Source organism: Mus caroli, chromosome 5 (assembly GCF_900094665.2).
Source record: "Mus caroli chromosome 5, CAROLI_EIJ_v1.1, whole genome shotgun sequence".
Taxonomy (NCBI): domain Eukaryota; kingdom Metazoa; phylum Chordata; class Mammalia; order Rodentia; family Muridae; genus Mus; species Mus caroli.
The window spans coordinates 123184432-123192047 of NC_034574.1; positions in this window are offsets into that span (position 1 = coordinate 123184432).

Here is a 7616-nt window from a genome sequence, read left to right on the forward strand (position 1 = left end):
CCAGCCTGGTCTACAAAGTGAGTTCCAGGACAGCCAGGACTACACAGAGAAACCCTGTCTCGAAAAACCAAAAAAAAAAAAAAAAAAAAAAAAGACTTGGGGGCCATATTAGTATTTTTGTTTTGTTGTGAGTGAAACACAGAAACAAATGAAGACTCGAGGTTCCAAGGATATCAGTCCATCAATGGCAGGGAAGGCATGGCAAAGCAACCCAGCTTATAGTGGTAGGAGCATGTGGTAGAAGCTGTTCACATCACGATGGACCAGGAAGGAGAGAGAGTTGGGAACCAGGGACTTTATATAACCTGAGATCCCTTCTCACCCAGCCCAGTGATCTCCCTTCTCCGAGTTGGGCTCACTTCCTAAAGGGTTCACGGCCTCTTGAAATAGCACCATCTGCTGGTGAACAAGTGGCTGAACTCTGAGCCTGTGGGGTATTTCATTTTCAAACCACAATGGAGGACGTAGAGGATCTAATCTGCAATGCCTCTCTCCCCTTTCCCAGGCAGAAGTCTGAGTCAGAGATGGCATCTTCATCAGCTTCTCTTGGAGTCTATCTTCAGGTGGGCCTCATGCAGACACATTAAAAGCTGTGTGCAGAAGGATGAATGTAGGAATCACTTCTTTGGCAAGCTCACAAAGTAACAGGTCCCTAGCTGTCTTAATTAGCTTCCTTCTCTTCCTATTCAGCCAGGTATCAGGGCCCTAATATCTAATGAGCACTTGGTAATGGATTCATTTATAAAAAAAAATTCTCTGTAAAAACAATAAGTCAGAGGTAACTTGCCATATTGATTACTACTGGCTCTTACCAAGATGCCTCGGTGTATCTTGGTGTTGAGAGGCACTAAATGGTTTTCGGAGTTTGATCAGGACCAATTTATTCTTTTAAGACATACTAATTTTGCAGCAAGAAGCACTTCTGAATGAGTCAGAAAACTCTATCAGCATTTTCTTCCAGCTGATTCTAAGTATTTCAGTGTTTTTGATATTTTTCTTCTGATATGTAGGTTCAGTGGGTCATGTCTCCTTATTCTGGTGTGTGTGTGTGTGTGTGCGTGTGTCTATAGGAACATGTGCTTATGTGTATGAGTATTTATGGAGTCTAGAGGACAACCTTGGGTGTCCTTTGTTCCTTTGTTAGGTTCCAATCCAACACACACACACACACACACACGCACACGCACACGCACACGCACACGCACACACACACACACACAGAGGCTACAGCAATGACTCAGCTGTCAAGAGCACTGCTTACTCTTCCAGAGGACCCAGATTTGGTTCCCAGTTCCCCCATAGCAGCTCCCAACCACCTGTAACTCCCATTCAAGGGATTCTGTCACTCTCTTCTGGCCTTCTTGGCCACTGCATACATGTGGTGCACAGACATGTTGTGCAAGCAAAATACCCACACATATAAAGTAAAAGTAATCAATTCTTTAAAAATGCTAAAAGTATTATATTAGACTCACTCACTTTGTATCTGTGAGTGTGTGTGTATGTGTGTGTGTGCGCATGTGTGTTTTGGGTGTGTGTGCATTGCACACCTGTATGAAGGCATGCACATACCATGGCACACATATAGAGGTCAGAGGACAACTTGCAGGAGGCGGTTCATTCCTTCTACCATGTTGGTTCTGGGGCTTGAACTCAGATCATCAGGACTGGTGGCAGACCCTTTTACCCACTGACCCCCCCCCTTCCCTCTCTCCTTTTTTATTGTTTCACCTTAGTGCTTGAGACAGGCTTTCCCACCGGTCTGGAACTCATTGGGAAGGCTAAGCTGACTGGCCAGTGGGCTCCAGGGAGCTGCTCATCTCAGCATCCCTGCACTAGGATTGTAAGCACACAGTACCATGCCTGACTTTTCTCTTTCTTTTTAAAAGAGTTCTGGGAATCGAACTCGGGTCCTCATGATCGCAAAGTAAGCACTTTCTGAGTAGCATTCCCCAGGCTACTGTTCAGTATTATCTCTATTTCACTCCTGATAGGTGGAGTCAGCAGGTCATGCCCTGCTTTAGAGTGAGCATATCAACAGTTTAACCGCCAGGCGTGGTGGTGCACGCCTTTAATCCCAGCACTCGGGAGGCAGAGGCAGGCTGATTTCTGAGTTTAAGGCCAGCCTGGTCTACAAAGTGAATTCCAGAACAGCCAGGGCTATACAGAGAAGCCCTGTCTTGAAAAACAAAACAAACAAACAAAAAGAGTTTATATTTTTGGGCCCCAGTATTTGGAGCCCCTCCTTTGACCAATTGCTATAGCATCCTCCCTGATGTCTCCCCCAAGGACCCGCACACTTTCTCCCTGTCCTTCTCGTGTGAGCTTAGCTGTTTGGTTCATTGCGTGTGAGTTCATATAAATATTCCAGAGACATTTCCAAAGTGTGCTTCTGTCAGCATGTGCGCACGCGCTTGCACACACACACACACACACACCATTCATATGCTCATACACACATGCACCCACACACAAATGCACGCATACTATTTACACAAGCACTTTTAACTATTGAGCCATGACTTTAGATGCCTCAAAGACTGCCCTTTAATGCACCCCTGAGACATAGCATTTTATTCCTGAGATCAAATGCACGGAGAGGGGACTTACTGGGAGACAGGTTTGTGTTAGGGCATGCTTTCAGAGGTCAGTACACAGTCCTTGGCTGTGGTGTTGCTGAGCCCCTGGGAGTTGGAACGTCACAGCACTGGGACTGTTTGAAAGGCTCTTGGCCTCCTGGCAGCAAGGATGCATAGTAGCAGTAGAGTCATCAGAGGAAGGAGCTTGGGCAATTAGAGCCCCTTCAATGGGCTGGTTCCAGGTTTCTGGGCTTTCGGGAAAGTAGAACATCGTGGTAGACCAGAGTGCTGGGACTCCCTGCCCTTGGGGATCATCAACCGATAGTCAATAGACGGTCCATGACAGCAAAGCTGGCAGAGACAGAGAACGGGGCTTCGGAAGCCCTGTGAGTACTGATGGTGAATAACCATACTGGGACCAGCCGCAGATCAACTTTACTTTGGGTGACTCAAGGCTTATATAACTTTGGGAATTGGAGGTAAGGGCATCCAGGATGGGCAAAGGCCATTTGCACTGTGGTCCTGAAATGCCTTATTAGCACGGGGAAGCATGTCAGGAATCTCAGGTGCTAGCTGAATGGGTTCTGATCAGAAGAAAGGACGTTGAACCTGTAATCTTAACCAAGGGTATGTGATGTTCATGTGTGTGTGTGTGTGTGGGGGAGTTGAACTCCCCAGGCAAGGTCAGAGAAGGGGAAGCTCTGCCAATGAAGGGAGTCCTCCATTATGTGTCGAGCCCCAGAAGGCTATCCGGGCAATGGTAGACTTTGACCTTAATTAGCAAGGTAACAAGTGCATTAAACTCCAAGCATCTGGGAAGTGGACCAGCAACAAGAGGACCCTAGTGGAAGATACACTCATCAAAGTCACACACCCAGTAACCCACTCCTCCAGCTAGCCTCACCTTCCACAGTCCCAATTCTCCAGCAAGTTATTTAAAAATACTGTGTCTTGTTAGGCGATGGTGCAAATCTTTAATCCCAACACTTGGGAGGCAGAGGCAGATGGCTCTCTAATTTGAGGACAGCCTGGTCTATAGAGCAAGATCCAGGACAGCCAAGGCTTCAGAGAGAAATCCTGTCCCCCAAAACAAACAAACAAAAAACTATGATATTTTATTTTCATGCATGTGTGTGCGCGCATGTGTGTGTTTTGTGTGTGTGTATGTCTGAGGACAGCCTCAGGTGTTCATCTTGGAGCAGGCTCTCTTACTGTGCACCACTGTGTACACTAGGAGAACTTTCCTGTCTCTGTCTCTCATGTCCCCACAGGGGCGTTGGAGTTATTGATGCCTGGCTACTGCATGGCTTCTAGGGATCTGAATTCAGCTTGTTGGGTTTGCATAAGGCAGGTGCTTTCCCCACTGAGCCATCCTCCCAGCTCTGTTGTTTGGCTTTTGAGATAAAGTCTCAGGAAATCCAAGTTGACTTTGAACTCTTTCTGTAGTCAAGGGTGATCTTGAACTTTTAACCCTCTTCCCCCCCATCTTCCAAGCATGAGGATTACAGATGTACACCCCTAAGTCCAGTTGGATGTGGTGTTAAGATGGAACCCAGGGCTTTGTGCGTGCTATCGAGCAACATCGTTAGTGTTTATGCGGTATGCATGTGTGTGTGTGTATTCTCCTTCCACCTTTACAAATGCTCTGAACGCAGGTTGGGTTTACATTGCTTGTGTTTTGCACCTGAGCCATCTCACTAGCTCTATGTGGATGCTGAGCTCATGACTGCACTCCTGTCCTCTGAGCCATCTATCTCTCCAGCCCCCCAAAGACTGACTTTGAATGCCCCCAGAAAACAGGAGGCCCTTCCTTATCTCTCACCTCTCATCTGCAGAGATGTCTTTTGTACCTTTCTGCAGGTGTCTTTTGGGGACCACTTACATTTAGTGGTAAGCATCATCCTCTCTTCACTGATTCCGTGACCTCATCCCCTTGGGGCTGCCTCCAGCCCTCCACTCACTGGGACTGGCCACCCCGACTGAATGCTAACAATGCTTCTTTTGAAGACATTGGTCTAAGTAGAATCTGAATTTGGAGACTTTTGATGCAGTTGGAGGTCATGGTCCTATAGTGAGAAGAGGAAGTTTGTTAAAATTGGACAGATTAAAGGATGCCTGATTCCCAGTCTCTGACCTCTATTTGATATTTAGAGTAGCTCACAGCAGGTGATATAATTATATACAACTATGGTTAAGTATAGAAAGCAAGGAAATGAGTTAGAGGCAATTATGGACCTCAAGGTAAAGAAAATAAGTGGTATTCATATAACACCAATCACCCACGAATAATATTGACATGGGCACGGGAAAAATGTTGCTTCAGCCAAAAATGATGACATACTAGGAAGTGGGAAAGAGTGTGATTGCTAAATTGTCATTTGATTCACTAATTGATCAGTAGCTAATATCAAAGACATCAAGAAATAAGGGTGTGGCCAGGCGGTGGTGGCACATGCCTTTAGTCCCAGCACTTGAGATTGTCTCCGTCCATGATGAAGAGACAATCATGTGCCTCTGCCATGTAATTGGTCCATGGGCTTCCCTGGGACTCTCCCATCTCCACCTTCCATTCACCATCGAGTGCTGGGCTTACAGAAGCCCACTGCTGTGTCTGAGTTTTTACAGCTTCTTATGTGGGGTTTCAGGGATTGAACTCAGGCTGGCAGGAGTTTGTGGCAAGCCCCTTTACCTGTTGAGCCATCTCACTGCCTCGCCCTTTCATTTTTCTGTTTTTTTAGATTTAAATTAGATTTTTTTCATACATTCTCTCCTAACGCCTCCCAGATTCTCTTCCCATTCCCTTCCATCCAAATCTGAACCCTCTCTTTCATTAGAAAACAAACAGGCTATTTTTTGTGAGACTTCTAACAGAGGGAGTGGGGGGCTGATTTTTATGCTGTTGCCTGCTTTGGGGACTCCTGTCTTCCTACTGGCTTGCCTCATCCAGCCTTAACATAAGGGGAGGTGCCTAATTTTTTTTTTCCCCCTTGGGACAGGGTTTTTCTGTGTAGCCCTGGTTGTCCTGGTATTTGCTCTGTAGACCAGGCTGGTCTTGAACTCAGAGACCCATCTGCCTCTGACTCTGCAGTGCTGGGATTAAAGGTGTGTGCCACCACTGCCCCTCAAGGTGCCTAGTCTTACTGCAGCTTGCTATGCATGCCATGTTTCATTGATATCCCTAGGAGGCCTGGCCTTTACTAAAGGGAAATGGAGGCACGGATGGGAAGGGAGGAGATTGGGGGTATGTGGGGGACTGGGAGGAAAGGAGGGAGGGGAATATAATAAATAAAATAAAATAAAATGAGATAAAGCAAAACCAACAAGCTGGAATAGGACAAAACAAACAAACAGAAGAAAGAGAGTCAAAGGAAAAGCCCAAGAAACACAGATGTAGAGACACACGTGTTCACACATGCAGAAATCGCACACCCACACAAACCCTGAAACATAATATATATGCAAAAAGAAAGAAAGAAAGAGAAAGAAACCCAAACGAAGCATTATGAGACAAAGGTCCTCCAAAGATGCCATTGAATGCGTTCTGCATTGGCCATCTACTGCTGGGCATGGTGCCTGCCATGAAGAGTGATCTGTATTCCCAGTGAGACTCCTTTGGCGAACACTGATTAGCATCTGGGTTAGGGATGGGGGCTTGCTTGCACTCTGTCAGCACTGGGACCCCATCTGGAGCAGACCTGGGCAGGCCCTGTGCATGCCACCACAGCCTCTGTGAGTTCTTGTGTGCGCTGACTTTGGTGTGTTTGGAAGGCTTTGGGTCCTTGGTGTTTTCCATCTCCTCTGGCTCTTAAAATCTTTCCTTTCCCTCTTCCACACGGCTCCCTGGACCCTTGGGGGAGAGATTTGGACTGCCACTATACTCTGATTTTAAATTTAAAAAAAGTATAATTGTCAGTAGAGACATGATAGTCTATCTGATTTATGTACTTATATATGTATCTAGTATGCGTGTGTGTGTGTGTGTGTGTGCACTTGCCTGGTGTACAAGGGTCCTGGATTCCACCCCCCCCAACACTGCAGAAGTAAGAAGTAAATAAATTGATCAGTGTTCAGTTGTTTAAGAGATTAAGCACTGCATTACTTAAAAACTGTTTACTTGGTTCGTATGTCGTGTGTGCATGAGCATGCTACGACGCACTTGTGGAAACCAGTTCCCTCCTTCCACCATGGGTCTTGGGGAATCGAGGGTTCCAGACTTCAGCCCTCAGATTCTCTGAAAGCTCTAAACCCCATCACGTCTGTCTCATTGTACATAAACGAAAAGGCACCCTCAGAAACAGTACATCAAAGGGGATGTAAGATTCACTTAAAAAAAATACAATCACTTGCGTTTTAAAATCTGGCTTCTGCCGCTAAGAGAACCCACGTCGTCTCTGTCTCTCTGGGTCTGGTTTATCTCACTCGGCATAGTCATTTCCGCTCCCATCCACTTCTCTGCAAACGTGATTTCATTTCTCTCCGTGACTGAATAAAACCCCACTGTGCACACACACACACACACACACACACACACACACACACCACAATGGCCTGTCTATTGATGGCATCTGGGATGGTACCAACTCTTGGCTATCGTGACCAGGGTGGCAAAGGATGTGCAGGTACCTCTGTGATCTGCTGACTTAGGGGTCTTCCAGTATATTCCTAGCTGTGGTGTGGCTTGGGTCATATGTAGTTCTGACTTTAGTGGTTAAAAAAAAAAAAGATTTATTTGTTTATGTAGATAAGCGCTCTATCTGCATGTATACCCTGCATGCTAGGAGAGGCATCAGATCCCATTACAAATGATTGTGAGCTACTGTGTGGCTGCTGGGAATTGAACTCAGGTCCTCTGGGAGAGCGGCCAGTGCTCTTAACTGCTGAGCCACCTCTTCAGCCTGTTCTTGTTGTTTTGTTTTTGGTTGTTTTGTTTTGAGAAACCTCCATATTAAGTGACTCCATAAGTTTACAGATAACATATTTTTTTAAAAATATTTTTATTTCAAGCCGAGTGGTGGTGGCGCATGCCTTTAATCCCAG